The 22,914-nt window shown below is 54.5% G+C and overlaps 52 non-coding genes across 52 annotated transcripts; 41 read left to right on the top strand and 11 right to left on the bottom strand.

Annotated features, from left to right (window-relative positions):
• The first annotated feature begins 136 nt into the window (after positions 1 to 136).
• Positions 137 to 210, top strand: Trnai-aau (transfer RNA isoleucine (anticodon AAU)). Its single transcript has one exon. It is a non-coding gene; the product is annotated as a tRNA-Ile (tRNA).
• Positions 211 to 811: 601 nt separating this feature from the next.
• Positions 812 to 883, bottom strand: Trnag-ucc (transfer RNA glycine (anticodon UCC)). Its single transcript has one exon. It is a non-coding gene; the product is annotated as a tRNA-Gly (tRNA).
• A 341-nt stretch (positions 884 to 1,224) lies between these two features.
• On the top strand, positions 1,225 to 1,295 carry Trnag-gcc (transfer RNA glycine (anticodon GCC)). Its single transcript has one exon. It is a non-coding gene; the product is annotated as a tRNA-Gly (tRNA).
• A 381-nt stretch (positions 1,296 to 1,676) lies between these two features.
• Positions 1,677 to 1,749, top strand: Trnam-cau (transfer RNA methionine (anticodon CAU)). The gene has a single exon. It is a non-coding gene; the product is annotated as a tRNA-Met (tRNA).
• Positions 1,750 to 2,045: 296 nt separating this feature from the next.
• Trnae-uuc (transfer RNA glutamic acid (anticodon UUC)) lies at positions 2,046 to 2,117 on the top strand. The gene has a single exon. It is a non-coding gene; the product is annotated as a tRNA-Glu (tRNA).
• Positions 2,118 to 2,315: 198 nt separating this feature from the next.
• Positions 2,316 to 2,389, top strand: Trnai-aau (transfer RNA isoleucine (anticodon AAU)). The gene has a single exon. It is a non-coding gene; the product is annotated as a tRNA-Ile (tRNA).
• A 602-nt stretch (positions 2,390 to 2,991) lies between these two features.
• On the bottom strand, positions 2,992 to 3,063 carry Trnag-ucc (transfer RNA glycine (anticodon UCC)). The gene has a single exon. It is a non-coding gene; the product is annotated as a tRNA-Gly (tRNA).
• Positions 3,064 to 3,404: 341 nt separating this feature from the next.
• Trnag-gcc (transfer RNA glycine (anticodon GCC)) lies at positions 3,405 to 3,475 on the top strand. Its single transcript has one exon. It is a non-coding gene; the product is annotated as a tRNA-Gly (tRNA).
• Positions 3,476 to 3,856: 381 nt separating this feature from the next.
• Positions 3,857 to 3,929, top strand: Trnam-cau (transfer RNA methionine (anticodon CAU)). Its single transcript has one exon. It is a non-coding gene; the product is annotated as a tRNA-Met (tRNA).
• Positions 3,930 to 4,225: 296 nt separating this feature from the next.
• Trnae-uuc (transfer RNA glutamic acid (anticodon UUC)) lies at positions 4,226 to 4,297 on the top strand. The gene has a single exon. It is a non-coding gene; the product is annotated as a tRNA-Glu (tRNA).
• A 198-nt stretch (positions 4,298 to 4,495) lies between these two features.
• On the top strand, positions 4,496 to 4,569 carry Trnai-aau (transfer RNA isoleucine (anticodon AAU)). Its single transcript has one exon. It is a non-coding gene; the product is annotated as a tRNA-Ile (tRNA).
• A 591-nt stretch (positions 4,570 to 5,160) lies between these two features.
• On the bottom strand, positions 5,161 to 5,232 carry Trnag-ucc (transfer RNA glycine (anticodon UCC)). Its single transcript has one exon. It is a non-coding gene; the product is annotated as a tRNA-Gly (tRNA).
• A 341-nt stretch (positions 5,233 to 5,573) lies between these two features.
• Positions 5,574 to 5,644, top strand: Trnag-gcc (transfer RNA glycine (anticodon GCC)). Its single transcript has one exon. It is a non-coding gene; the product is annotated as a tRNA-Gly (tRNA).
• Positions 5,645 to 6,025: 381 nt separating this feature from the next.
• On the top strand, positions 6,026 to 6,098 carry Trnam-cau (transfer RNA methionine (anticodon CAU)). The gene has a single exon. It is a non-coding gene; the product is annotated as a tRNA-Met (tRNA).
• Positions 6,099 to 6,394: 296 nt separating this feature from the next.
• Trnae-uuc (transfer RNA glutamic acid (anticodon UUC)) lies at positions 6,395 to 6,466 on the top strand. The gene has a single exon. It is a non-coding gene; the product is annotated as a tRNA-Glu (tRNA).
• Positions 6,467 to 6,664: 198 nt separating this feature from the next.
• Trnai-aau (transfer RNA isoleucine (anticodon AAU)) lies at positions 6,665 to 6,738 on the top strand. The gene has a single exon. It is a non-coding gene; the product is annotated as a tRNA-Ile (tRNA).
• A 591-nt stretch (positions 6,739 to 7,329) lies between these two features.
• Trnag-ucc (transfer RNA glycine (anticodon UCC)) lies at positions 7,330 to 7,401 on the bottom strand. The gene has a single exon. It is a non-coding gene; the product is annotated as a tRNA-Gly (tRNA).
• A 341-nt stretch (positions 7,402 to 7,742) lies between these two features.
• Positions 7,743 to 7,813, top strand: Trnag-gcc (transfer RNA glycine (anticodon GCC)). The gene has a single exon. It is a non-coding gene; the product is annotated as a tRNA-Gly (tRNA).
• A 381-nt stretch (positions 7,814 to 8,194) lies between these two features.
• Positions 8,195 to 8,267, top strand: Trnam-cau (transfer RNA methionine (anticodon CAU)). The gene has a single exon. It is a non-coding gene; the product is annotated as a tRNA-Met (tRNA).
• A 296-nt stretch (positions 8,268 to 8,563) lies between these two features.
• On the top strand, positions 8,564 to 8,635 carry Trnae-uuc (transfer RNA glutamic acid (anticodon UUC)). The gene has a single exon. It is a non-coding gene; the product is annotated as a tRNA-Glu (tRNA).
• A 198-nt stretch (positions 8,636 to 8,833) lies between these two features.
• Positions 8,834 to 8,907, top strand: Trnai-aau (transfer RNA isoleucine (anticodon AAU)). The gene has a single exon. It is a non-coding gene; the product is annotated as a tRNA-Ile (tRNA).
• A 591-nt stretch (positions 8,908 to 9,498) lies between these two features.
• On the bottom strand, positions 9,499 to 9,570 carry Trnag-ucc (transfer RNA glycine (anticodon UCC)). The gene has a single exon. It is a non-coding gene; the product is annotated as a tRNA-Gly (tRNA).
• Positions 9,571 to 9,911: 341 nt separating this feature from the next.
• Trnag-gcc (transfer RNA glycine (anticodon GCC)) lies at positions 9,912 to 9,982 on the top strand. The gene has a single exon. It is a non-coding gene; the product is annotated as a tRNA-Gly (tRNA).
• A 381-nt stretch (positions 9,983 to 10,363) lies between these two features.
• On the top strand, positions 10,364 to 10,436 carry Trnam-cau (transfer RNA methionine (anticodon CAU)). Its single transcript has one exon. It is a non-coding gene; the product is annotated as a tRNA-Met (tRNA).
• Positions 10,437 to 10,732: 296 nt separating this feature from the next.
• Positions 10,733 to 10,804, top strand: Trnae-uuc (transfer RNA glutamic acid (anticodon UUC)). The gene has a single exon. It is a non-coding gene; the product is annotated as a tRNA-Glu (tRNA).
• Positions 10,805 to 11,002: 198 nt separating this feature from the next.
• Trnai-aau (transfer RNA isoleucine (anticodon AAU)) lies at positions 11,003 to 11,076 on the top strand. The gene has a single exon. It is a non-coding gene; the product is annotated as a tRNA-Ile (tRNA).
• Positions 11,077 to 11,677: 601 nt separating this feature from the next.
• On the bottom strand, positions 11,678 to 11,749 carry Trnag-ucc (transfer RNA glycine (anticodon UCC)). Its single transcript has one exon. It is a non-coding gene; the product is annotated as a tRNA-Gly (tRNA).
• A 341-nt stretch (positions 11,750 to 12,090) lies between these two features.
• Trnag-gcc (transfer RNA glycine (anticodon GCC)) lies at positions 12,091 to 12,161 on the top strand. Its single transcript has one exon. It is a non-coding gene; the product is annotated as a tRNA-Gly (tRNA).
• Positions 12,162 to 12,542: 381 nt separating this feature from the next.
• On the top strand, positions 12,543 to 12,615 carry Trnam-cau (transfer RNA methionine (anticodon CAU)). Its single transcript has one exon. It is a non-coding gene; the product is annotated as a tRNA-Met (tRNA).
• Positions 12,616 to 12,911: 296 nt separating this feature from the next.
• On the top strand, positions 12,912 to 12,983 carry Trnae-uuc (transfer RNA glutamic acid (anticodon UUC)). Its single transcript has one exon. It is a non-coding gene; the product is annotated as a tRNA-Glu (tRNA).
• A 198-nt stretch (positions 12,984 to 13,181) lies between these two features.
• On the top strand, positions 13,182 to 13,255 carry Trnai-aau (transfer RNA isoleucine (anticodon AAU)). Its single transcript has one exon. It is a non-coding gene; the product is annotated as a tRNA-Ile (tRNA).
• Positions 13,256 to 13,856: 601 nt separating this feature from the next.
• Positions 13,857 to 13,928, bottom strand: Trnag-ucc (transfer RNA glycine (anticodon UCC)). Its single transcript has one exon. It is a non-coding gene; the product is annotated as a tRNA-Gly (tRNA).
• A 341-nt stretch (positions 13,929 to 14,269) lies between these two features.
• Trnag-gcc (transfer RNA glycine (anticodon GCC)) lies at positions 14,270 to 14,340 on the top strand. The gene has a single exon. It is a non-coding gene; the product is annotated as a tRNA-Gly (tRNA).
• Positions 14,341 to 14,721: 381 nt separating this feature from the next.
• Trnam-cau (transfer RNA methionine (anticodon CAU)) lies at positions 14,722 to 14,794 on the top strand. The gene has a single exon. It is a non-coding gene; the product is annotated as a tRNA-Met (tRNA).
• A 296-nt stretch (positions 14,795 to 15,090) lies between these two features.
• On the top strand, positions 15,091 to 15,162 carry Trnae-uuc (transfer RNA glutamic acid (anticodon UUC)). The gene has a single exon. It is a non-coding gene; the product is annotated as a tRNA-Glu (tRNA).
• Positions 15,163 to 15,360: 198 nt separating this feature from the next.
• On the top strand, positions 15,361 to 15,434 carry Trnai-aau (transfer RNA isoleucine (anticodon AAU)). Its single transcript has one exon. It is a non-coding gene; the product is annotated as a tRNA-Ile (tRNA).
• A 601-nt stretch (positions 15,435 to 16,035) lies between these two features.
• Positions 16,036 to 16,107, bottom strand: Trnag-ucc (transfer RNA glycine (anticodon UCC)). Its single transcript has one exon. It is a non-coding gene; the product is annotated as a tRNA-Gly (tRNA).
• Positions 16,108 to 16,448: 341 nt separating this feature from the next.
• Positions 16,449 to 16,519, top strand: Trnag-gcc (transfer RNA glycine (anticodon GCC)). The gene has a single exon. It is a non-coding gene; the product is annotated as a tRNA-Gly (tRNA).
• A 381-nt stretch (positions 16,520 to 16,900) lies between these two features.
• Trnam-cau (transfer RNA methionine (anticodon CAU)) lies at positions 16,901 to 16,973 on the top strand. The gene has a single exon. It is a non-coding gene; the product is annotated as a tRNA-Met (tRNA).
• Positions 16,974 to 17,269: 296 nt separating this feature from the next.
• On the top strand, positions 17,270 to 17,341 carry Trnae-uuc (transfer RNA glutamic acid (anticodon UUC)). The gene has a single exon. It is a non-coding gene; the product is annotated as a tRNA-Glu (tRNA).
• A 198-nt stretch (positions 17,342 to 17,539) lies between these two features.
• Trnai-aau (transfer RNA isoleucine (anticodon AAU)) lies at positions 17,540 to 17,613 on the top strand. The gene has a single exon. It is a non-coding gene; the product is annotated as a tRNA-Ile (tRNA).
• Positions 17,614 to 18,214: 601 nt separating this feature from the next.
• Trnag-ucc (transfer RNA glycine (anticodon UCC)) lies at positions 18,215 to 18,286 on the bottom strand. Its single transcript has one exon. It is a non-coding gene; the product is annotated as a tRNA-Gly (tRNA).
• Positions 18,287 to 18,627: 341 nt separating this feature from the next.
• On the top strand, positions 18,628 to 18,698 carry Trnag-gcc (transfer RNA glycine (anticodon GCC)). The gene has a single exon. It is a non-coding gene; the product is annotated as a tRNA-Gly (tRNA).
• A 381-nt stretch (positions 18,699 to 19,079) lies between these two features.
• On the top strand, positions 19,080 to 19,152 carry Trnam-cau (transfer RNA methionine (anticodon CAU)). The gene has a single exon. It is a non-coding gene; the product is annotated as a tRNA-Met (tRNA).
• A 296-nt stretch (positions 19,153 to 19,448) lies between these two features.
• On the top strand, positions 19,449 to 19,520 carry Trnae-uuc (transfer RNA glutamic acid (anticodon UUC)). Its single transcript has one exon. It is a non-coding gene; the product is annotated as a tRNA-Glu (tRNA).
• A 198-nt stretch (positions 19,521 to 19,718) lies between these two features.
• Positions 19,719 to 19,792, top strand: Trnai-aau (transfer RNA isoleucine (anticodon AAU)). The gene has a single exon. It is a non-coding gene; the product is annotated as a tRNA-Ile (tRNA).
• A 601-nt stretch (positions 19,793 to 20,393) lies between these two features.
• Trnag-ucc (transfer RNA glycine (anticodon UCC)) lies at positions 20,394 to 20,465 on the bottom strand. Its single transcript has one exon. It is a non-coding gene; the product is annotated as a tRNA-Gly (tRNA).
• Positions 20,466 to 20,806: 341 nt separating this feature from the next.
• On the top strand, positions 20,807 to 20,877 carry Trnag-gcc (transfer RNA glycine (anticodon GCC)). Its single transcript has one exon. It is a non-coding gene; the product is annotated as a tRNA-Gly (tRNA).
• Positions 20,878 to 21,258: 381 nt separating this feature from the next.
• On the top strand, positions 21,259 to 21,331 carry Trnam-cau (transfer RNA methionine (anticodon CAU)). The gene has a single exon. It is a non-coding gene; the product is annotated as a tRNA-Met (tRNA).
• Positions 21,332 to 21,627: 296 nt separating this feature from the next.
• Positions 21,628 to 21,699, top strand: Trnae-uuc (transfer RNA glutamic acid (anticodon UUC)). Its single transcript has one exon. It is a non-coding gene; the product is annotated as a tRNA-Glu (tRNA).
• A 198-nt stretch (positions 21,700 to 21,897) lies between these two features.
• Trnai-aau (transfer RNA isoleucine (anticodon AAU)) lies at positions 21,898 to 21,971 on the top strand. Its single transcript has one exon. It is a non-coding gene; the product is annotated as a tRNA-Ile (tRNA).
• Positions 21,972 to 22,572: 601 nt separating this feature from the next.
• On the bottom strand, positions 22,573 to 22,644 carry Trnag-ucc (transfer RNA glycine (anticodon UCC)). Its single transcript has one exon. It is a non-coding gene; the product is annotated as a tRNA-Gly (tRNA).
• Positions 22,645 to 22,914: the final 270 nt, after the last annotated feature.

Raw genomic sequence — 22,914 nt, 5'->3', positions numbered from 1 at the left:
GCGAGCAATATAGCTACTGCTTCGTGACAGTCAGCAGGATATAGACGAGGGAAGCAGACACACGACTGCCATAGAAATGGTGTATGGCTTCATGCCACACGGTTCCAGCGTAGGGCTGAGCAACTGCATCTGTCGAGGCCCGTTAGCTCAGTTGGTTAGAGCGTCGTGCTAATAACGCGAAGGTCGTGGGTTCGATCCCCCCACGGGCCACTACGCTTTTACTACTACGAAAAGGCAGCGCCGATTTCAGCTGGCGAGTGTGATGACCAAAAGATCATCACCCTGCGTGGAAGTTGACAGAGGTTCCGAACCCGACCTGTCGGGAAGCGCTACAGCATTCACTCGCCAATGGCCATAGTGTGCTCAATACACTGGTTCTCAACCGATAAAGAGAAAATGAAAGGAAATGTCCGATTGCCGATGCGTAACAACTTTGGCCCTTGTCAGTACTTGGACGGGTGAGTGCATCGGAACACAGGGTACTGTTGGCAGTTTTACTTCGTATTTTTCTTTCTCCTTTATTTTCGGAGCCACAGCCCGATTCGGTCATGGAGACGCCACCGTGAAATGAAGGGGCGTGCCGTGTGTCCATCGCCTCGCCTCGCCTCTCCTTACCTCTCTCAGTCGTTTCTCGTGCTTGTTGTTTTGATATAGGCCGATTTGAGAGCGTCAGCTCTCGCGTCAGCCGAGCAAAGTCGAGACAAGTCGAGACACACTACAGGCTGGTCTGCAGCGAGTAACAGGGAGGGGAAAAAAACATTAATTTCAAGGCGCGTGGCAAAAGTACTCAAACGCGAAATTAAAAGCCTGCTGCGGTGGCCGGGAATCGAACCCGGATCAACTGCTTGGAAGGCAACTATGCTGACCATTACACCACCACCGCACAAGCGAGCGCCCCGGCGCCGCACTGTGTCGGCTTCCCGCCTGTCGGCAGCGGCCGAAGGTGGTGGTACCTGGCAGGCGCATTTCGAGGTAGGCTAGGGGAGCACATCCAGACGCATTCGGACAGCATATCCGCGCACATTTCGCATCCTTTGGCAAGAGTCGGCTCCGGCGACGCAAGAGTACCCAGAGGATCGCGTTCTGGCGGCGATTTTAAGCAGTACAGTGCAGGGTTCAGCGTCTGCAGCATCTTCTCGACAGAATGCTATGGCGCTTGACGACAGTCCCACTTTCCCTCAAGACAACTGCTCGGGAAGCAGCGCGAAGTTGCTACCGCCCGGAGCATCGGTGGTTCAGTGGTAGAATGCTCGCCTGCCACGCGGGCGGCCCGGGTTCGATTCCCGGCCGATGCATCATTTTGCTTTTCCCGCGGTAATGCTGCCGTGTGGCTTGCGCGCTTTACATGCACGATCCACAAGAATGTATAGCTGGATTCCTTTGAGAAGAACCGAGAACGCAGCACTAGCGGGTCCCCACTGGGACGCTCGCATCATGTTCTACAGACTAGCGTCGGCCTGGCCTCACAAGTTGCTGTGTCCAGGTGCCTCCGAGGCACTGAACTTTAACGACAAGGAGTGCTGCCTATCGTTGCAAAAGCTGCAGCAACACCGCAATCAACTGGGCCGGCAATGCACGTGTAGCAAACAGAACACGTTATCCAGGAAGTACAGTGTCTTCACGTCTAACATTGGGTGTGGTACTTACCCAGCTTCCAGGACAAACGCTTCACCGGTGCCTCGGTAGCGCAGTAGGCAGCGCGTAAGTCTCATAATCTTAAGGTCGTGAGTTCGATCCTCACCCGGGGCATTTAATTTTCTGTGACCGATGGTGGTGCTGTTGCTAGGACCCCAATTTATTTCTTGTTTGTTATCCACAACGCTTCAGCGGGAAAATGTTTACTTCCTGTTATTGCTACTTACAGCTTCCCTTTTCCTCTTCTCCCAGCAGAGCATGAAGCCAAAAGCATTGCTCTGAGACGTTTGAGGTGCGCGCCTTGCCAGTCAGCATGCGCAAAGATGCTCGCAAAGAGAGATGGGCGCCGACGCGGGAATCGGCACGAAATGGGCCAAGGGGCCGTCCGAACCGTCGAAGAAATGCACACATCCGGTGTGGTCTAGTGGCTAGGATACCTGGCTTTCACCCAGGAGGCCCGGGTTCGATTCCCGGTACCGGAACGGAATTTTTTCCACACTAATCGTGACGAGTTTGAGCTGTCAGAGCTGCCGTTTCCCGTCCTGCGAGCAATATAGCTACTGCTTCGTGACAGTCAGCAGGATATAGACGAGGGAAGCAGACACACGACTGCCATAGAAATGGTGTATGGCTTCATGCCACACGGTTCCAGCGTAGGGCTGAGCAACTGCATCTGTCGAGGCCCGTTAGCTCAGTTGGTTAGAGCGTCGTGCTAATAACGCGAAGGTCGTGGGTTCGATCCCCCCACGGGCCACTACGCTTTTACTACTACGAAAAGGCAGCGCCGATTTCAGCTGGCGAGTGTGATGACCAAAAGATCATCACCCTGCGTGGAAGTTGACAGAGGTTCCGAACCCGACCTGTCGGGAAGCGCTACAGCATTCACTCGCCAATGGCCATAGTGTGCTCAATACACTGGTTCTCAACCGATAAAGAGAAAATGAAAGGAAATGTCCGATTGCCGATGCGTAACAACTTTGGCCCTTGTCAGTACTTGGACGGGTGAGTGCATCGGAACACAGGGTACTGTTGGCAGTTTTACTTCGTATTTTTCTTTCTCCTTTATTTTCGGAGCCACAGCCCGATTCGGTCATGGAGACGCCACCGTGAAATGAAGGGGCGTGCCGTGTGTCCATCGCCTCGCCTCGCCTCTCCTTACCTCTCTCAGTCGTTTCTCGTGCTTGTTGTTTTGATATAGGCCGATTTGAGAGCGTCAGCTCTCGCGTCAGCTCTCGCAAAGTCGAGACAAGTCGAGACACACTACAGGCTGGTCTGCAGCGAGTAACAGGGAGGGGAAAAAAACATTAATTTCAAGGCGCGTGGCAAAAGTACTCAAACGCGAAATTAAAAGCCTGCTGCGGTGGCCGGGAATCGAACCCGGATCAACTGCTTGGAAGGCAACTATGCTGACCATTACACCACCACCGCACAAGCGAGCGCCCCGGCGCCGCACTGTGTCGGCTTCCCGCCTGTCGGCAGCGGCCGAAGGTGGTGGTACCTGGCAGGCGCATTTCGAGGTAGGCTAGGGGAGCACATCCAGACGCATTCGGACAGCATATCCGCGCACATTTCGCATCCTTTGGCAAGAGTCGGCTCCGGCGACGCAAGAGTACCCAGAGGATCGCGTTCTGGCGGCGATTTTAAGCAGTACAGTGCAGGGTTCAGCGTCTGCAGCATCTTCTCGACAGAATGCTATGGCGCTTGACGACAGTCCCACTTTCCCTCAAGACAACTGCTCGGGAAGCAGCGCGAAGTTGCTACCGCCCGGAGCATCGGTGGTTCAGTGGTAGAATGCTCGCCTGCCACGCGGGCGGCCCGGGTTCGATTCCCGGCCGATGCATCATTTTGCTTTTCCCGCGGTAATGCTGCCGTGTGGCTTGCGCGCTTTACATGCACGATCCACAAGAATGTATAGCTGGATTCCTTTGAGAAGAACCGAGAACGCAGCACTAGCGGGTCCCCACTGGGACGCTCGCATCATGTTCTACAGACTAGCGTCGGCCTGGCCTCACAAGTTGCTGTGTCCAGGTGCCTCCGAGGCACTGAACTTTAACGACAAGGAGTGCTGCCTATCGTTGCAAAAGCTGCAGCAACACCGCAATCAACTGGGCCGGCAATGCACGTGTAGCAAACAGAACACGTTATCCAGGAAGTACAGTGTCTTCACGTCTAACATTGGGTGTGGTACTTACCCAGCTTCCAGGACAAACGCTTCACCGGTGCCTCGGTAGCGCAGTAGGCAGCGCGTAAGTCTCATAATCTTAAGGTCGTGAGTTCGATCCTCACCCGGGGCATTTAATTTTCTGTGACCGATGGTGGTGCTGTTGCTAGGACCCCAATTTATTTCTTGTTTGTTATCCACAACGCTTCAGCGGGAAAATGTTTACTTCCTGTTATTGCTACTTACAGCTTCCCTTTTCCTCTTCTCCCAGCAGAGCATGAAGCCAAAAGCATTGCTCTGAGACGTTTGAGGTGCGCGCCTTGCCAGTCAGCATGCGCAAAGATGCTCGCAAAGAGAGATGGGCGCCGACGCGGGAATCGGCACGAAATGGGCCAAGGGGCCGTCCGAACCGTCGAAGAAATGCACACATCCGGTGTGGTCTAGTGGCTAGGATACCTGGCTTTCACCCAGGAGGCCCGGGTTCGATTCCCGGTACCGGAACGGAATTTTTTCCACACTAATCGTGACGAGTTTGAGCTGTCAGAGCTGCCGTTTCCCGTCCTGCGAGCAATATAGCTACTGCTTCGTGACAGTCAGCAGGATATAGACGAGGGAAGCAGACACACGACTGCCATAGAAATGGTGTATGGCTTCATGCCACACGGTTCCAGCGTAGGGCTGAGCAACTGCATCTGTCGAGGCCCGTTAGCTCAGTTGGTTAGAGCGTCGTGCTAATAACGCGAAGGTCGTGGGTTCGATCCCCCCACGGGCCACTACGCTTTTACTACTACGAAAAGGCAGCGCCGATTTCAGCTGGCGAGTGTGATGACCAAAAGATCATCACCCTGCGTGGAAGTTGACAGAGGTTCCGAACCCGACCTGTCGGGAAGCGCTACAGCATTCACTCGCCAATGGCCATAGTGTGCTCAATACACTGGTTCTCAACCGATAAAGAGAAAATGAAAGGAAATGTCCGATTGCCGATGCGTAACAACTTTGGCCCTTGTCAGTACTTGGGCGGGTGAGTGCATCGGAACACAGGGTACTGTTGGCAGTTTTACTTCGTATTTTTCTTTCTCCTTTATTTTCGGAGCCACAGCCCGATTCGGTCATGGAGACGCCACCGTGAAATGAAGGGGCGTGCCGTGTGTCCATCGCCTCGCCTCGCCTCTCCTTACCTCTCTCAGTCGTTTCTCGTGCTTGTTGTTTTGATATAGGCCGATTTGAGAGCGTCAGCTCTCGCGTCAGCCGAGCAAAGTCGAGACACACTACAGGCTGGTCTGCAGCGAGTAACAGGGAGGGGAAAAAAACATTAATTTCAAGGCGCGTGGCAAAAGTACTCAAACGCGAAATTAAATGCCTGCTGCGGTGGCCGGGAATCGAACCCGGATCAACTGCTTGGAAGGCAACTATGCTGACCATTACACCACCACCGCACAAGCGAGGGCCCCGGCGCCGCACTGTGTCGGCTTCCCGCCTGTCGGCAGCGGCCGAAGGTGGTGGTACCTGGCAGGCGCATTTCGAGGTAGGCTAGGGGAGCACATCCAGACGCATTCGGACAGCATATCCGCGCACATTTCGCATCCTTTGGCAAGAGTCGGCTCCGGCGACGCAAGAGTACCCAGAGGATCGCGTTCTGGCGGCGATTTTAAGCAGTACAGTGCAGGGTTCAGCGTCTGCAGCATCTTCTCGACAGAATGCTATGGCGCTTGACGACAGTCCCACTTTCCCTCAAGACAACTGCTCGGGAAGCAGCGCGAAGTTGCTACCGCCCGGAGCATCGGTGGTTCAGTGGTAGAATGCTCGCCTGCCACGCGGGCGGCCCGGGTTCGATTCCCGGCCGATGCATCATTTTGCTTTTCCCGCGGTAATGCTGCCGTGTGGCTTGCGCGCTTTACATGCACGATCCACAAGAATGTATAGCTGGATTCCTTTGAGAAGAACCGAGAACGCAGCACTAGCGGGTCCCCACTGGGACGCTCGCATCATGTTCTACAGACTAGCGTCGGCCTGGCCTCACAAGTTGCTGTGTCCAGGTGCCTCCGAGGCACTGAACTTTAACGACAAGGAGTGCTGCCTATCGTTGCAAAAGCTGCAGCAACACCGCAATCAACTGGGCCGGCAATGCACGTGTAGCAAACAGAACACGTTATCCAGGAAGTACAGTGTCTTCACGTCTAACATTGGGTGTGGTACTTACCCAGCTTCCAGGACAAACGCTTCACCGGTGCCTCGGTAGCGCAGTAGGCAGCGCGTAAGTCTCATAATCTTAAGGTCGTGAGTTCGATCCTCACCCGGGGCATTTAATTTTCTGTGACCGATGGTGGTGCTGTTGCTAGGACCCCAATTTATTTCTTGTTTGTTATCCACAACGCTTCAGCGGGAAAATGTTTACTTCCTGTTATTGCTACTTACAGCTTCCCTTTTCCTCTTCTCCCAGCAGAGCATGAAGCCAAAAGCATTGCTCTGAGACGTTTGAGGTGCGCGCCTTGCCAGTCAGCATGCGCAAAGATGCTCGCAAAGAGAGATGGGCGCCGACGCGGGAATCGGCACGAAATGGGCCAAGGGGCCGTCCGAACCGTCGAAGAAATGCACACATCCGGTGTGGTCTAGTGGCTAGGATACCTGGCTTTCACCCAGGAGGCCCGGGTTCGATTCCCGGTACCGGAACGGAATTTTTTCCACACTAATCGTGACGAGTTTGAGCTGTCAGAGCTGCCGTTTCCCGTCCTGCGAGCAATATAGCTACTGCTTCGTGACAGTCAGCAGGATATAGACGAGGGAAGCAGACACACGACTGCCATAGAAATGGTGTATGGCTTCATGCCACACGGTTCCAGCGTAGGGCTGAGCAACTGCATCTGTCGAGGCCCGTTAGCTCAGTTGGTTAGAGCGTCGTGCTAATAACGCGAAGGTCGTGGGTTCGATCCCCCCACGGGCCACTACGCTTTTACTACTACGAAAAGGCAGCGCCGATTTCAGCTGGCGAGTGTGATGACCAAAAGATCATCACCCTGCGTGGAAGTTGACAGAGGTTCCGAACCCGACCTGTCGGGAAGCGCTACAGCATTCACTCGCCAATGGCCATAGTGTGCTCAATACACTGGTTCTCAACCGATAAAGAGAAAATGAAAGGAAATGTCCGATTGCCGATGCGTAACAACTTTGGCCCTTGTCAGTACTTGGGCGGGTGAGTGCATCGGAACACAGGGTACTGTTGGCAGTTTTACTTCGTATTTTTCTTTCTCCTTTATTTTCGGAGCCACAGCCCGATTCGGTCATGGAGACGCCACCGTGAAATGAAGGGGCGTGCCGTGTGTCCATCGCCTCGCCTCGCCTCTCCTTACCTCTCTCAGTCGTTTCTCGTGCTTGTTGTTTTGATATAGGCCGATTTGAGAGCGTCAGCTCTCGCGTCAGCCGAGCAAAGTCGAGACACACTACAGGCTGGTCTGCAGCGAGTAACAGGGAGGGGAAAAAAACATTAATTTCAAGGCGCGTGGCAAAAGTACTCAAACGCGAAATTAAAAGCCTGCTGCGGTGGCCGGGAATCGAACCCGGATCAACTGCTTGGAAGGCAACTATGCTGACCATTACACCACCACCGCACAAGCGAGCGCCCCGGCGCCGCACTGTGTCGGCTTCCCGCCTGTCGGCAGCGGCCGAAGGTGGTGGTACCTGGCAGGCGCATTTCGAGGTAGGCTAGGGGAGCACATCCAGACGCATTCGGACAGCATATCCGCGCACATTTCGCATCCTTTGGCAAGAGTCGGCTCCGGCGACGCAAGAGTACCCAGAGGATCGCGTTCTGGCGGCGATTTTAAGCAGTACAGTGCAGGGTTCAGCGTCTGCAGCATCTTCTCGACAGAATGCTATGGCGCTTGACGACAGTCCCACTTTCCCTCAAGACAACTGCTCGGGAAGCAGCGCGAAGTTGCTACCGCCCGGAGCATCGGTGGTTCAGTGGTAGAATGCTCGCCTGCCACGCGGGCGGCCCGGGTTCGATTCCCGGCCGATGCATCATTTTGCTTCTCCCGCGGTAATGCTGCCGTGTGGCTTGCGCGCTTTACATGCACGATCCACAAGAATGTATAGCTGGATTCCTTTGAGAAGAACCGAGAACGCAGCACTAGCGGGTCCCCACTGGGACGCTCGCATCATGTTCTACAGACTAGCGTCGGCCTGGCCTCACAAGTTGCTGTGTCCAGGTGCCTCCGAGGCACTGAACTTTAACGACAAGGAGTGCTGCCTATCGTTGCAAAAGCTGCAGCAACACCGCAATCAACTGGGCCGGCAATGCACGTGTAGCAAACAGAACACGTTATCCAGGAAGTACAGTGTCTTCACGTCTAACATTGGGTGTGGTACTTACCCAGCTTCCAGGACAAACGCTTCACCGGTGCCTCGGTAGCGCAGTAGGCAGCGCGTAAGTCTCATAATCTTAAGGTCGTGAGTTCGATCCTCACCCGGGGCATTTAATTTTCTGTGACCGATGGTGGTGCTGTTGCTAGGACCCCAATTTATTTCTTGTTTGTTATCCACAACGCTTCAGCGGGAAAATGTTTACTTCCTGTTATTGCTACTTACAGCTTCCCTTTTCCTCTTCTCCCAGCAGAGCATGAAGCCAAAAGCATTGCTCTGAGACGTTTGAGGTGCGCGCCTTGCCAGTCAGCATGCGCAAAGATGCTCGCAAAGAGAGATGGGCGCCGACGCGGGAATCGGCACGAAATGGGCCAAGGGGCCGTCCGAACCGTCGAAGAAATGCACACATCCGGTGTGGTCTAGTGGCTAGGATACCTGGCTTTCACCCAGGAGGCCCGGGTTCGATTCCCGGTACCGGAACGGAATTTTTTCCACACTAATCGTGACGAGTTTGAGCTGTCAGAGCTGCCGTTTCCCGTCCTGCGAGCAATATAGCTACTGCTTCGTGACAGTCAGCAGGATATAGACGAGGGAAGCAGACACACGACTGCCATAGAAATGGTGTATGGCTTCATGCCACACGGTTCCAGCGTAGGGCTGAGCAACTGCATCTGTCGAGGCCCGTTAGCTCAGTTGGTTAGAGCGTCGTGCTAATAACGCGAAGGTCGTGGGTTCGATCCCCCCACGGGCCACTACGCTTTTACTACTACGAAAAGGCAGCGCCGATTTCAGCTGGCGAGTGTGATGACCAAAAGATCATCACCCTGCGTGGAAGTTGACAGAGGTTCCGAACCCGACCTGTCGGGAAGCGCTACAGCATTCACTCGCCAATGGCCATAGTGTGCTCAATACACTGGTTCTCAACCGATAAAGAGAAAATGAAAGGAAATGTCCGATTGCCGATGCGTAACAACTTTGGCCCTTGTCAGTACTTGGGCGGGTGAGTGCATCGGAACACAGGGTACTGTTGGCAGTTTTACTTCGTATTTTTCTTTCTCCTTTATTTTCGGAGCCACAGCCCGATTCGGTCATGGAGACGCCACCGTGAAATGAAGGGGCGTGCCGTGTGTCCATCGCCTCGCCTCGCCTCTCCTTACCTCTCTCAGTCGTTTCTCGTGCTTGTTGTTTTGATATAGGCCGATTTGAGAGCGTCAGCTCTCGCGTCAGCCGAGCAAAGTCGAGACACACTACAGGCTGGTCTGCAGCGAGTAACAGGGAGGGGAAAAAAACATTAATTTCAAGGCGCGTGGCAAAAGTACTCAAACGCGAAATTAAATGCCTGCTGCGGTGGCCGGGAATCGAACCCGGATCAACTGCTTGGAAGGCAACTATGCTGACCATTACACCACCACCGCACAAGCGAGCGCCCCGGCGCCGCACTGTGTCGGCTTCCCGCCTGTCGGCAGCGGCCGAAGGTGGTGGTACCTGGCAGGCGCATTTCGAGGTAGGCTAGGGGAGCACATCCAGACGCATTCGGACAGCATATCCGCGCACATTTCGCATCCTTTGGCAAGAGTCGGCTCCGGCGACGCAAGAGTACCCAGAGGATCGCGTTCTGGCGGCGATTTTAAGCAGTACAGTGCAGGGTTCAGCGTCTGCAGCATCTTCTCGACAGAATGCTATGGCGCTTGACGACAGTCCCACTTTCCCTCAAGACAACTGCTCGGGAAGCAGCGCGAAGTTGCTACCGCCCGGAGCATCGGTGGTTCAGTGGTAGAATGCTCGCCTGCCACGCGGGCGGCCCGGGTTCGATTCCCGGCCGATGCATCATTTTGCTTTTCCCGCGGTAATGCTGCCGTGTGGCTTGCGCGCTTTACATGCACGATCCACAAGAATGTATAGCTGGATTCCTTTGAGAAGAACCGAGAACGCAGCACTAGCGGGTCCCCACTGGGACGCTCGCATCATGTTCTACAGACTAGCGTCGGCCTGGCCTCACAAGTTGCTGTGTCCAGGTGCCTCCGAGGCACTGAACTTTAACGACAAGGAGTGCTGCCTATCGTTGCAAAAGCTGCAGCAACACCGCAATCAACTGGGCCGGCAATGCACGTGTAGCAAACAGAACACGTTATCCAGGAAGTACAGTGTCTTCACGTCTAACATTGGGTGTGGTACTTACCCAGCTTCCAGGACAAACGCTTCACCGGTGCCTCGGTAGCGCAGTAGGCAGCGCGTAAGTCTCATAATCTTAAGGTCGTGAGTTCGATCCTCACCCGGGGCATTTAATTTTCTGTGACCGATGGTGGTGCTGTTGCTAGGACCCCAATTTATTTCTTGTTTGTTATCCACAACGCTTCAGCGGGAAAATGTTTACTTCCTGTTATTGCTACTTACAGCTTCCCTTTTCCTCTTCTCCCAGCAGAGCATGAAGCCAAAAGCATTGCTCTGAGACGTTTGAGGTGCGCGCCTTGCCAGTCAGCATGCGCAAAGATGCTCGCAAAGAGAGATGGGCGCCGACGCGGGAATCGGCACGAAATGGGCCAAGGGGCCGTCCGAACCGTCGAAGAAATGCACACATCCGGTGTGGTCTAGTGGCTAGGATACCTGGCTTTCACCCAGGAGGCCCGGGTTCGATTCCCGGTACCGGAACGGAATTTTTTCCACACTAATCGTGACGAGTTTGAGCTGTCAGAGCTGCCGTTTCCCGTCCTGCGAGCAATATAGCTACTGCTTCGTGACAGTCAGCAGGATATAGACGAGGGAAGCAGACACACGACTGCCATAGAAATGGTGTATGGCTTCATGCCACACGGTTCCAGCGTAGGGCTGAGCAACTGCATCTGTCGAGGCCCGTTAGCTCAGTTGGTTAGAGCGTCGTGCTAATAACGCGAAGGTCGTGGGTTCGATCCCCCCACGGGCCACTACGCTTTTACTACTACGAAAAGGCAGCGCCGATTTCAGCTGGCGAGTGTGATGACCAAAAGATCATCACCCTGCGTGGAAGTTGACAGAGGTTCCGAACCCGACCTGTCGGGAAGCGCTACAGCATTCACTCGCCAATGGCCATAGTGTGCTCAATACACTGGTTCTCAACCGATAAAGAGAAAATGAAAGGAAATGTCCGATTGCCGATGCGTAACAACTTTGGCCCTTGTCAGTACTTGGGCGGGTGAGTGCATCGGAACACAGGGTACTGTTGGCAGTTTTACTTCGTATTTTTCTTTCTCCTTTATTTTCGGAGCCACAGCCCGATTCGGTCATGGAGACGCCACCGTGAAATGAAGGGGCGTGCCGTGTGTCCATCGCCTCGCCTCGCCTCTCCTTACCTCTCTCAGTCGTTTCTCGTGCTTGTTGTTTTGATATAGGCCGATTTGAGAGCGTCAGCTCTCGCGTCAGCCGAGCAAAGTCGAGACAAGTCGAGACACACTACAGGCTGGTCTGCAGCGAGTAACAGGGAGGGGAAAAAAACATTAATTTCAAGGCGCGTGGCAAAAGTACTCAAACGCGAAATTAAAAGCCTGCTGCGGTGGCCGGGAATCGAACCCGGATCAACTGCTTGGAAGGCAACTATGCTGACCATTACACCACCACCGCACAAGCGAGCGCCCCGGCGCCGCACTGTGTCGGCTTCCCGCCTGTCGGCAGCGGCCGAAGGTGGTGGTACCTGGCAGGCGCATTTCGAGGTAGGCTAGGGGAGCACATCCAGACGCATTCGGACAGCATATCCGCGCACATTTCGCATCCTTTGGCAAGAGTCGGCTCCGGCGACGCAAGAGTACCCAGAGGATCGCGTTCTGGCGGCGATTTTAAGCAGTACAGTGCAGGGTTCAGCGTCTGCAGCATCTTCTCGACAGAATGCTATGGCGCTTGACGACAGTCCCACTTTCCCTCAAGACAACTGCTCGGGAAGCAGCGCGAAGTTGCTACCGCCCGAAGCATCGGTGGTTCAGTGGTAGAATGCTCGCCTGCCACGCGGGCGGCCCGGGTTCGATTCCCGGCCGATGCATCATTTTGCTTTTCCCGCGGTAATGCTGCCGTGTGGCTTGCGCGCTTTACATGCACGATCCACAAGAATGTATAGCTGGATTCCTTTGAGAAGAACCGAGAACGCAGCACTAGCGGGTCCCCACTGGGACGCTCGCATCATGTTCTACAGACTAGCGTCGGCCTGGCCTCACAAGTTGCTGTGTCCAGGTGCCTCCGAGGCACTGAACTTTAACGACAAGGAGTGCTGCCTATCGTTGCAAAAGCTGCAGCAACACCGCAATCAACTGGGCCGGCAATGCACGTGTAGCAAACAGAACACGTTATCCAGGAAGTACAGTGTCTTCACGTCTAACATTGGGTGTGGTACTTACCCAGCTTCCAGGACAAACGCTTCACCGGTGCCTCGGTAGCGCAGTAGGCAGCGCGTAAGTCTCATAATCTTAAGGTCGTGAGTTCGATCCTCACCCGGGGCATTTAATTTTCTGTGACCGATGGTGGTGCTGTTGCTAGGACCCCAATTTATTTCTTGTTTGTTATCCACAACGCTTCAGCGGGAAAATGTTTACTTCCTGTTATTGCTACTTACAGCTTCCCTTTTCCTCTTCTCCCAGCAGAGCATGAAGCCAAAAGCATTGCTCTGAGACGTTTGAGGTGCGCGCCTTGCCAGTCAGCATGCGCAAAGATGCTCGCAAAGAGAGATGGGCGCCGACGCGGGAATCGGCACGAAATGGGCCAAGGGGCCGTCCGAACCGTCGAAGAAATGCACACATCCGGTGTGGTCTAGTGGCTAGGATACCTGGCTTTCACCCAGGAGGCCCGGGTTCGATTCCCGGTACCGGAACGGAATTTTTTCCACACTAATCGGGACGAGTTTGAGCTGTCAGAGCTGCCGTTTCCCGTCCTGCGAGCAATATAGCTACTGCTTCGTGACAGTCAGCAGGATATAGACGAGGGAAGCAGACACACGACTGCCATAGAAATGGTGTATGGCTTCATGCCACACGGTTCCAGCGTAGGGCTGAGCAACTGCATCTGTCGAGGCCCGTTAGCTCAGTTGGTTAGAGCGTCGAGCTAATAACGCGAAGGTCGTGGGTTCGATCCCCCCACGGGCCACTACGCTTTTACTACTACGAAAAGGCAGCGCCGATTTCAGCTGGCGAGTGTGATGACCAAAAGATCATCACCCTGCGTGGAAGTTGACAGAGGTTCCGAACCCGACCTGTCGGGAAGCGCTACAGCATTCACTCGCCAATGGCCATAGTGTGCTCAATACACTGGTTCTCAACCGATAAAGAGAAAATGAAAGGAAATGTCCGATTGCCGATGCGTAACAACTTTGGCCCTTGTCAGTACTTGGGCGGGTGAGTGCATCGGAACACAGGGTACTGTTGGCAGTTTTACTTCGTATTTTTCTTTCTCCTTTATTTTCGGAGCCACAGCCCGATTCGGTCATGGAGACGCCACCGTGAAATGAAGGGGCGTGCCGTGTGTCCATCGCCCCGCCTCGCCTCTCCTTACCTCTCTCAGTCGTTTCTCGTGCTTGTTGTTTTGATATAGGCCGATTTGAGAGCGTCAGCTCTCGCGTCAGCCGAGCAAAGTCGAGACAAGTCGAGACACACTACAGGCTGGTCTGCAGCGAGTAACAGGGAGGGGAAAAAAACATTAATTTCAAGGCGCGTGGCAAAAGTACTCAAACGCGAAATTAAAAGCCTGCTGCGGTGGCCGGGAATCGAACCCGGATCAACTGCTTGGAAGGCAACTATGCTGACCATTACACCACCACCGCACAAGCGAGCGCCCCGGCGCCGCACTGTGTCGGCTTCCCGCCTGTCGGCAGCGGCCGAAGGTGGTGGTACCTGGCAGGCGCATTTCGAGGTAGGCTAGGGGAGCACATCCAGACGCATTCGGACAGCATATCCGCGCACATTTCGCATCCTTTGGCAAGAGTCGGCTCCGGCGACGCAAGAGTACCCAGAGGATCGCGTTCTGGCGGCGATTTTAAGCAGTACAGTGCAGGGTTCAGCGTCTGCAGCATCTTCTCGACAGAATGCTATGGCGCTTGACGACAGTCCCACTTTCCCTCAAGACAACTGCTCGGGAAGCAGCGCGAAGTTGCTACCGCCCGGAGCATCGGTGGTTCAGTGGTAGAATGCTCGCCTGCCACGCGGGCGGCCCGGGTTCGATTCCCGGCCGATGCATCATTTTGCTTTTCCCGCGGTAATGCTGCCGTGTGGCTTGCGCGCTTTACATGCACGATCCACAAGAATGTATAGCTGGATTCCTTTGAGAAGAACCGAGAACGCAGCACTAGCGGGTCCCCACTGGGACGCTCGCATCATGTTCTACAGACTAGCGTCGGCCTGGCCTCACAAGTTGCTGTGTCCAGGTGCCTCCGAGGCACTGAACTTTAACGACAAGGAGTGCTGCCTATCGTTGCAAAAGCTGCAGCAACACCGCAATCAACTGGGCCGGCAATGCACGTGTAGCAAACAGAACACGTTATCCAGGAAGTACAGTGTCTTCACGTCTAACATTGGGTGTGGTACTTACCCAGCTTCCAGGACAAACGCTTCACCGGTGCCTCGGTAGCGCAGTAGGCAGCGCGTAAGTCTCATAATCTTAAGGTCGTGAGTTCGATCCTCACCCGGGGCATTTAATTTTCTGTGACCGATGGTGGTGCTGTTGCTAGGACCCCAATTTATTTCTTGTTTGTTATCCACAACGCTTCAGCGGGAAAATGTTTACTTCCTGTTATTGCTACTTACAGCTTCCCTTTTCCTCTTCTCCCAGCAGAGCATGAAGCCAAAAGCATTGCTCTGAGACGTTTGAGGTGCGCGCCTTGCCAGTCAGCATGCGCAAAGATGCTCGCAAAGAGAGATGGGCGCCGACGCGGGAATCGGCACGAAATGGGCCAAGGGGCCGTCCGAACCGTCGAAGAAATGCACACATCCGGTGTGGTCTAGTGGCTAGGATACCTGGCTTTCACCCAGGAGGCCCGGGTTCGATTCCCGGTACCGGAACGGAATTTTTTCCACACTAATCGTGACGAGTTTGAGCTGTCAGAGCTGCCGTTTCCCGTCCTGCGAGCAATATAGCTACTGCTTCGTGACAGTCAGCAGGATATAGACGAGGGAAGCAGACACACGACTGCCATAGAAATGGTGTATGGCTTCATGCCACACGGTTCCAGCGTAGGGCTGAGCAACTGCATCTGTCGAGGCCCGTTAGCTCAGTTGGTTAGAGCGTCGTGCTAATAACGCGAAGGTCGTGGGTTCGATCCCCCCACGGGCCACTACGCTTTTACTACTACGAAAAGGCAGCGCCGATTTCAGCTGGCGAGTGTGATGACCAAAAGATCATCACCCTGCGTGGAAGTTGACAGAGGTTCCGAACCCGACCTGTCGGGAAGCGCTACAGCATTCACTCGCCAATGGCCATAGTGTGCTCAATACACTGGTTCTCAACCGATAAAGAGAAAATGAAAGGAAATGTCCGATTGCCGATGCGTAACAACTTTGGCCCTTGTCAGTACTTGGGCGGGTGAGTGCATCGGAACACAGGGTACTGTTGGCAGTTTTACTTCGTATTTTTCTTTCTCCTTTATTTTCGGAGCCACAGCCCGATTCGGTCATGGAGACGCCACCGTGAAATGAAGGGGCGTGCCGTGTGTCCATCGCCCCGCCTCGCCTCTCCTTACCTCTCTCAGTCGTTTCTCGTGCTTGTTGTTTTGATATAGGCCGATTTGAGAGCGTCAGCTCTCGCGTCAGCCGAGCAAAGTCGAGACAAGTCGAGACACACTACAGGCTGGTCTGCAGCGAGTAACAGGGAGGGGAAAAAAACATTAATTTCAAGGCGCGTGGCAAAAGTACTCAAACGCGAAATTAAAAGCCTGCTGCGGTGGCCGGGAATCGAACCCGGATCAACTGCTTGGAAGGCAACTATGCTGACCATTACACCACCACCGCACAAGCGAGCGCCCCGGCGCCGCACTGTGTCGGCTTCCCGCCTGTCGGCAGCGGCCGAAGGTGGTGGTACCTGGCAGGCGCATTTCGAGGTAGGCTAGGGGAGCACATCCAGACGCATTCGGACAGCATATCCGCGCACATTTCGCATCCTTTGGCAAGAGTCGGCTCCGGCGACGCAAGAGTACCCAGAGGATCGCGTTCTGGCGGCGATTTTAAGCAGTACAGTGCAGGGTTCAGCGTCTGCAGCATCTTCTCGACAGAATGCTATGGCGCTTGACGACAGTCCCACTTTCCCTCAAGACAACTGCTCGGGAAGCAGCGCGAAGTTGCTACCGCCCGGAGCATCGGTGGTTCAGTGGTAGAATGCTCGCCTGCCACGCGGGCGGCCCGGGTTCGATTCCCGGCCGATGCATCATTTTGCTTTTCCCGCGGTAATGCTGCCGTGTGGCTTGCGCGCTTTACATGCACGATCCACAAGAATGTATAGCTGGATTCCTTTGAGAAGAACCGAGAACGCAGCACTAGCGGGTCCCCACTGGGACGCTCGCATCATGTTCTACAGACTAGCGTCGGCCTGGCCTCACAAGTTGCTGTGTCCAGGTGCCTCCGAGGCACTGAACTTTAACGACAAGGAGTGCTGCCTATCGTTGCAAAAGCTGCAGCAACACCGCAATCAACTGGGCCGGCAATGCACGTGTAGCAAACAGAACACGTTATCCAGGAAGTACAGTGTCTTCACGTCTAACATTGGGTGTGGTACTTACCCAGCTTCCAGGACAAACGCTTCACCGGTGCCTCGGTAGCGCAGTAGGCAGCGCGTAAGTCTCATAATCTTAAGGTCGTGAGTTCGATCCTCACCCGGGGCATTTAATTTTCTGTGACCGATGGTGGTGCTGTTGCTAGGACCCCAATTTATTTCTTGTTTGTTATCCACAACGCTTCAGCGGGAAAATGTTTACTTCCTGTTATTGCTACTTACAGCTTCCCTTTTCCTCTTCTCCCAGCAGAGCATGAAGCCAAAAGCATTGCTCTGAGACGTTTGAGGTGCGCGCCTTGCCAGTCAGCATGCGCAAAGATGCTCGCAAAGAGAGATGGGCGCCGACGCGGGAATCGGCACGAAATGGGCCAAGGGGCCGTCCGAACCGTCGAAGAAATGCACACATCCGGTGTGGTCTAGTGGCTAGGATACCTGGCTTTCACCCAGGAGGCCCGGGTTCGATTCCCGGTACCGGAACGGAATTTTTTCCACACTAATCGTGACGAGTTTGAGCTGTCAGAGCTGCCGTTTCCCGTCCTGCGAGCAATATAGCTACTGCTTCGTGACAGTCAGCAGGATATAGACGAGGGAAGCAGACACACGACTGCCATAGAAATGGTGTATGGCTTCATGCCACACGGTTCCAGCGTAGGGCTGAGCAACTGCATCTGTCGAGGCCCGTTAGCGCAGTTGGTTAGAGCGTCGAGCTAATAACGCGAAGGTCGTGGGTTCGATCCCCCCACGGGCCACTACGCTTTTACTACTACGAAAAGGCAGCGCCGATTTCAGCTGGCGAGTGTGATGACCAAAAGATCATCACCCTGCGTGGAAGTTGACAGAGGTTCCGAACCCGACCTGTCGGGAAGCGCTACAGCATTCACTCGCCAATGGCCATAGTGTGCTCAATACACTGGTTCTCAACCGATAAAGAGAAAATGAAAGGAAATGTCCGATTGCCGATGCGTAACAACTTTGGCCCTTGTCAGTACTTGGGCGGGTGAGTGCATCGGAACACAGGGTACTGTTGGCAGTTTTACTTCGTATTTTTCTTTCTCCTTTATTTTCGGAGCCACAGCCCGATTCGGTCATGGAGACGCCACCGTGAAATGAAGGGGCGTGCCGTGTGTCCATCGCCCCGCCTCGCCTCTCCTTACCTCTCTCAGTCGTTTCTCGTGCTTGTTGTTTTGATATAGGCCGATTTGAGAGCGTCAGCTCTCGCGTCAGCCGAGCAAAGTCGAGACAAGTCGAGACACACTACAGGCTGGTCTGCAGCGAGTAACAGGGAGGGGAAAAAAACATTAATTTCAAGGCGCGTGGCAAAAGTACTCAAACGCGAAATTAAAAGCCTGCTGCGGTGGCCGGGAATCGAACCCGGATCAACTGCTTGGAAGGCAACTATGCTGACCATTACACCACCACCGCACAAGCGAGCGCCCCGGCGCCGCACTGTGTCGGCTTCCCGCCTGTCGGCAGCGGCCGAAGGTGGTGGTACCTGGCAGGCGCATTTCGAGGTAGGCTAGGGGAGCACATCCAGACGCATTCGGACAGCATATCCGCGCACATTTCGCATCCTTTGGCAAGAGTCGGCTCCGGCGACGCAAGAGTACCCAGAGGATCGCGTTCTGGCGGCGATTTTAAGCAGTACAGTGCAGGGTTCAGCGTCTGCAGCATCTTCTCGACAGAATGCTATGGCGCTTGACGACAGTCCCACTTTCCCTCAAGACAACTGCTCGGGAAGCAGCGCGAAGTTGCTACCGCCCGGAGCATCGGTGGTTCAGTGGTAGAATGCTCGCCTGCCACGCGGGCGGCCCGGGTTCGATTCCCGGCCGATGCATCATTTTGCTTTTCCCGCGGTAATGCTGCCGTGTGGCTTGCGCGCTTTACATGCACGATCCACAAGAATGTATAGCTGGATTCCTTTGAGAAGAACCGAGAACGCAGCACTAGCGGGTCCCCACTGGGACGCTCGCATCATGTTCTACAGACTAGCGTCGGCCTGGCCTCACAAGTTGCTGTGTCCAGGTGCCTCCGAGGCACTGAACTTTAACGACAAGGAGTGCTGCCTATCGTTGCAAAAGCTGCAGCAACACCGCAATCAACTGGGCCGGCAATGCACGTGTAGCAAACAGAACACGTTATCCAGGAAGTACAGTGTCTTCACGTCTAACATTGGGTGTGGTACTTACCCAGCTTCCAGGACAAACGCTTCACCGGTGCCTCGGTAGCGCAGTAGGCAGCGCGTAAGTCTCATAATCTTAAGGTCGTGAGTTCGATCCTCACCCGGGGCATTTAATTTTCTGTGACCGATGGTGGTGCTGTTGCTAGGACCCCAATTTATTTCTTGTTTGTTATCCACAACGCTTCAGCGGGAAAATGTTTACTTCCTGTTATTGCTACTTACAGCTTCCCTTTTCCTCTTCTCCCAGCAGAGCATGAAGCCAAAAGCATTGCTCTGAGACGTTTGAGGTGCGCGCCTTGCCAGTCAGCATGCGCAAAGATGCTCGCAAAGAGAGATGGGCGCCGACGCGGGAATCGGCACGAAATGGGCCAAGGGGCCGTCCGAACCGTCGAAGAAATGCACACATCCGGTGTGGTCTAGTGGCTAGGATACCTGGCTTTCACCCAGGAGGCCCGGGTTCGATTCCCGGTACCGGAACGGAATTTTTTCCACACTAATCGTGACGAGTTTGAGCTGTCAGAGCTGCCGTTTCCCGTCCTGCGAGCAATATAGCTACTGCTTCGTGACAGTCAGCAGGATATAGACGAGGGAAGCAGACACACGACTGCCATAGAAATGGTGTATGGCTTCATGCCACACGGTTCCAGCGTAGGGCTGAGCAACTGCATCTGTCGAGGCCCGTTAGCTCAGTTGGTTAGAGCGTCGAGCTAATAACGCGAAGGTCGTGGGTTCGATCCCCCCACGGGCCACTACGCTTTTACTACTACGAAAAGGCAGCGCCGATTTCAGCTGGCGAGTGTGATGACCAAAAGATCATCACCCTGCGTGGAAGTTGACAGAGGTTCCGAACCCGACCTGTCGGGAAGCGCTACAGCATTCACTCGCCAATGGCCATAGTGTGCTCAATACACTGGTTCTCAACCGATAAAGAGAAAATGAAAGGAAATGTCCGATTGCCGATGCGTAACAACTTTGGCCCTTGTCAGTACTTGGGCGGGTGAGTGCATCGGAACACAGGGTACTGTTGGCAGTTTTACTTCGTATTTTTCTTTCTCCTTTATTTTCGGAGCCACAGCCCGATTCGGTCATGGAGACGCCACCGTGAAATGAAGGGGCGTGCCGTGTGTCCATCGCCTCGCCTCGCCTCTCCTTACCTCTCTCAGTCGTTTCTCGTGCTTGTTGTTTTGATATAGGCCGATTTGAGAGCGTCAGCTCTCGCGTCAGCCGAGCAAAGTCGAGACAAGTCGAGACACACTACAGGCTGGTCTGCAGCGAGTAACAGGGAGGGGAAAAAAACATTAATTTCAAGGCGCGTGGCAAAAGTACTCAAACGCGAAATTAAAAGCCTGCTGCGGTGGCCGGGAATCGAACCCGGATCAACTGCTTGGAAGGCAACTATGCTGACCATTACACCACCACCGCACAAGCGAGCGCCCCGGCGCCGCACTGTGTCGGCTTCCCGCCTGTCGGCAGCGGCCGAAGGTGGTGGTACCTGGCAGGCGCATTTCGAGGTAGGCTAGGGGAGCACATCCAGACGCATTCGGACAGCATATCCGCGCACATTTCGCATCCTTTGGCAAGAGTCGGCTCCGGCGACGCAAGAGTACCCAGAGGATCGCGTTCTGGCGGCGATTTTAAGCAGTACAGTGCAGGGTTCAGCGTCTGCAGCATCTTCTCGACAGAATGCTATGGCGCTTGACGACAGTCCCACTTTCCCTCAAGACAACTGCTCGGGAAGCAGCGCGAAGTTGCTACCGCCCGGAGCATCGGTGGTTCAGTGGTAGAATGCTCGCCTGCCACGCGGGCGGCCCGGGTTCGATTCCCGGCCGATGCATCATTTTGCTTTTCCCGCGGTAATGCTGCCGTGTGGCTTGCGCGCTTTACATGCACGATCCACAAGAATGTATAGCTGGATTCCTTTGAGAAGAACCGAGAACGCAGCACTAGCGGGTCCCCACTGGGACGCTCGCATCATGTTCTACAGACTAGCGTCGGCCTGGCCTCACAAGTTGCTGTGTCCAGGTGCCTCCGAGGCACTGAACTTTAACGACAAGGAGTGCTGCCTATCGTTGCAAAAGCTGCAGCAACACCGCAATCAACTGGGCCGGCAATGCACGTGTAGCAAACAGAACACGTTATCCAGGAAGTACAGTGTCTTCACGTCTAACATTGGGTGTGGTACTTACCCAGCTTCCAGGACAAACGCTTCACCGGTGCCTCGGTAGCGCAGTAGGCAGCGCGTAAGTCTCATAATCTTAAGGTCGTGAGTTCGATCCTCACCCGGGGCATTTAATTTTCTGTGACCGATGGTGGTGCTGTTGCTAGGACCCCAATTTATTTCTTGTTTGTTATCCACAACGCTTCAGCGGGAAAATGTTTACTTCCTGTTATTGCTACTTACAGCTTCCCTTTTCCTCTTCTCCCAGCAGAGCATGAAGCCAAAAGCATTGCTCTGAGACGTTTGAGGTGCGCGCCTTGCCAGTCAGCATGCGCAAAGATGCTCGCAAAGAGAGATGGGCGCCGACGCGGGAATCGGCACGAAATGGGCCAAGGGGCCGTCCGAACCGTCGAAGAAATGCACACATCCGGTGTGGTCTAGTGGCTAGGATACCTGGCTTTCACCCAGGAGGCCCGGGTTCGATTCCCGGTACCGGAACGGAATTTTTTCCACACTAATCGTGACGAGTTTGAGCTGTCAGAGCTGCCGTTTCCCGTCCTGCGAGCAATATAGCTACTGCTTCGTGACAGTCAGCAGGATATAGACGAGGGAAGCAGACACACGACTGCCATAGAAATGGTGTATGGCTTCATGCCACACGGTTCCAGCGTAGGGCTGAGCAACTGCATCTGTCGAGGCCCGTTAGCTCAGTTGGTTAGAGCGTCGAGCTAATAACGCGAAGGTCGTGGGTTCGATCCCCCCACGGGCCACTACGCTTTTACTACTACGAAAAGGCAGCGCCGATTTCAGCTGGCGAGTGTGATGACCAAAAGATCATCACCCTGCGTGGAAGTTGACAGAGGTTCCGAACCCGACCTGTCGGGAAGCGCTACAGCATTCACTCGCCAATGGCCATAGTGTGCTCAATACACTGGTTCTCAACCGATAAAGAGAAAATGAAAGGAAATGTCCGATTGCCGATGCGTAACAACTTTGGCCCTTGTCAGTACTTGGGCGGGTGAGTGCATCGGAACACAGGGTACTGTTGGCAGTTTTACTTCGTATTTTTCTTTCTCCTTTATTTTCGGAGCCACAGCCCGATTCGGTCATGGAGACGCCACCGTGAAATGAAGGGGCGTGCCGTGTGTCCATCGCCTCGCCTCGCCTCTCCTTACCTCTCTCAGTCGTTTCTCGTGCTTGTTGTTTTGATATAGGCCGATTTGAGAGCGTCAGCTCTCGCGTCAGCCGAGCAAAGTCGAGACAAGTCGAGACACACTACAGGCTGGTCTGCAGCGAGTAACAGGGAGGGGAAAAAAACATTAATTTCAAGGCGCGTGGCAAAAGTACTCAAACGCGAAATTAAAAGCCTGCTGCGGTGGCCGGGAATCGAACCCGGATCAACTGCTTGGAAGGCAACTATGCTGACCATTACACCACCACCGCACAAGCGAGCGCCCCGGCGCCGCACTGTGTCGGCTTCCCGCCTGTCGGCAGCGGCCGAAGGTGGTGGTACCTGGCAGGCGCATTTCGAGGTAGGCTAGGGGAGCACATCCAGACGCATTCGGACAGCATATCCGCGCACATTTCGCATCCTTTGGCAAGAGTCGGCTCCGGCGACGCAAGAGTACCCAGAGGATCGCGTTCTGGCGGCGATTTTAAGCAGTACAGTGCAGGGTTCAGCGTCTGCAGCATCTTCTCGACAGAATGCTATGG

This window comes from Schistocerca gregaria, chromosome 2 (assembly GCF_023897955.1).
Source record: "Schistocerca gregaria isolate iqSchGreg1 chromosome 2, iqSchGreg1.2, whole genome shotgun sequence".
NCBI lineage: Eukaryota > Metazoa > Arthropoda > Insecta > Orthoptera > Acrididae > Schistocerca > Schistocerca gregaria.
This window is presented reverse-complemented; position numbering and strand designations above follow the sequence as displayed.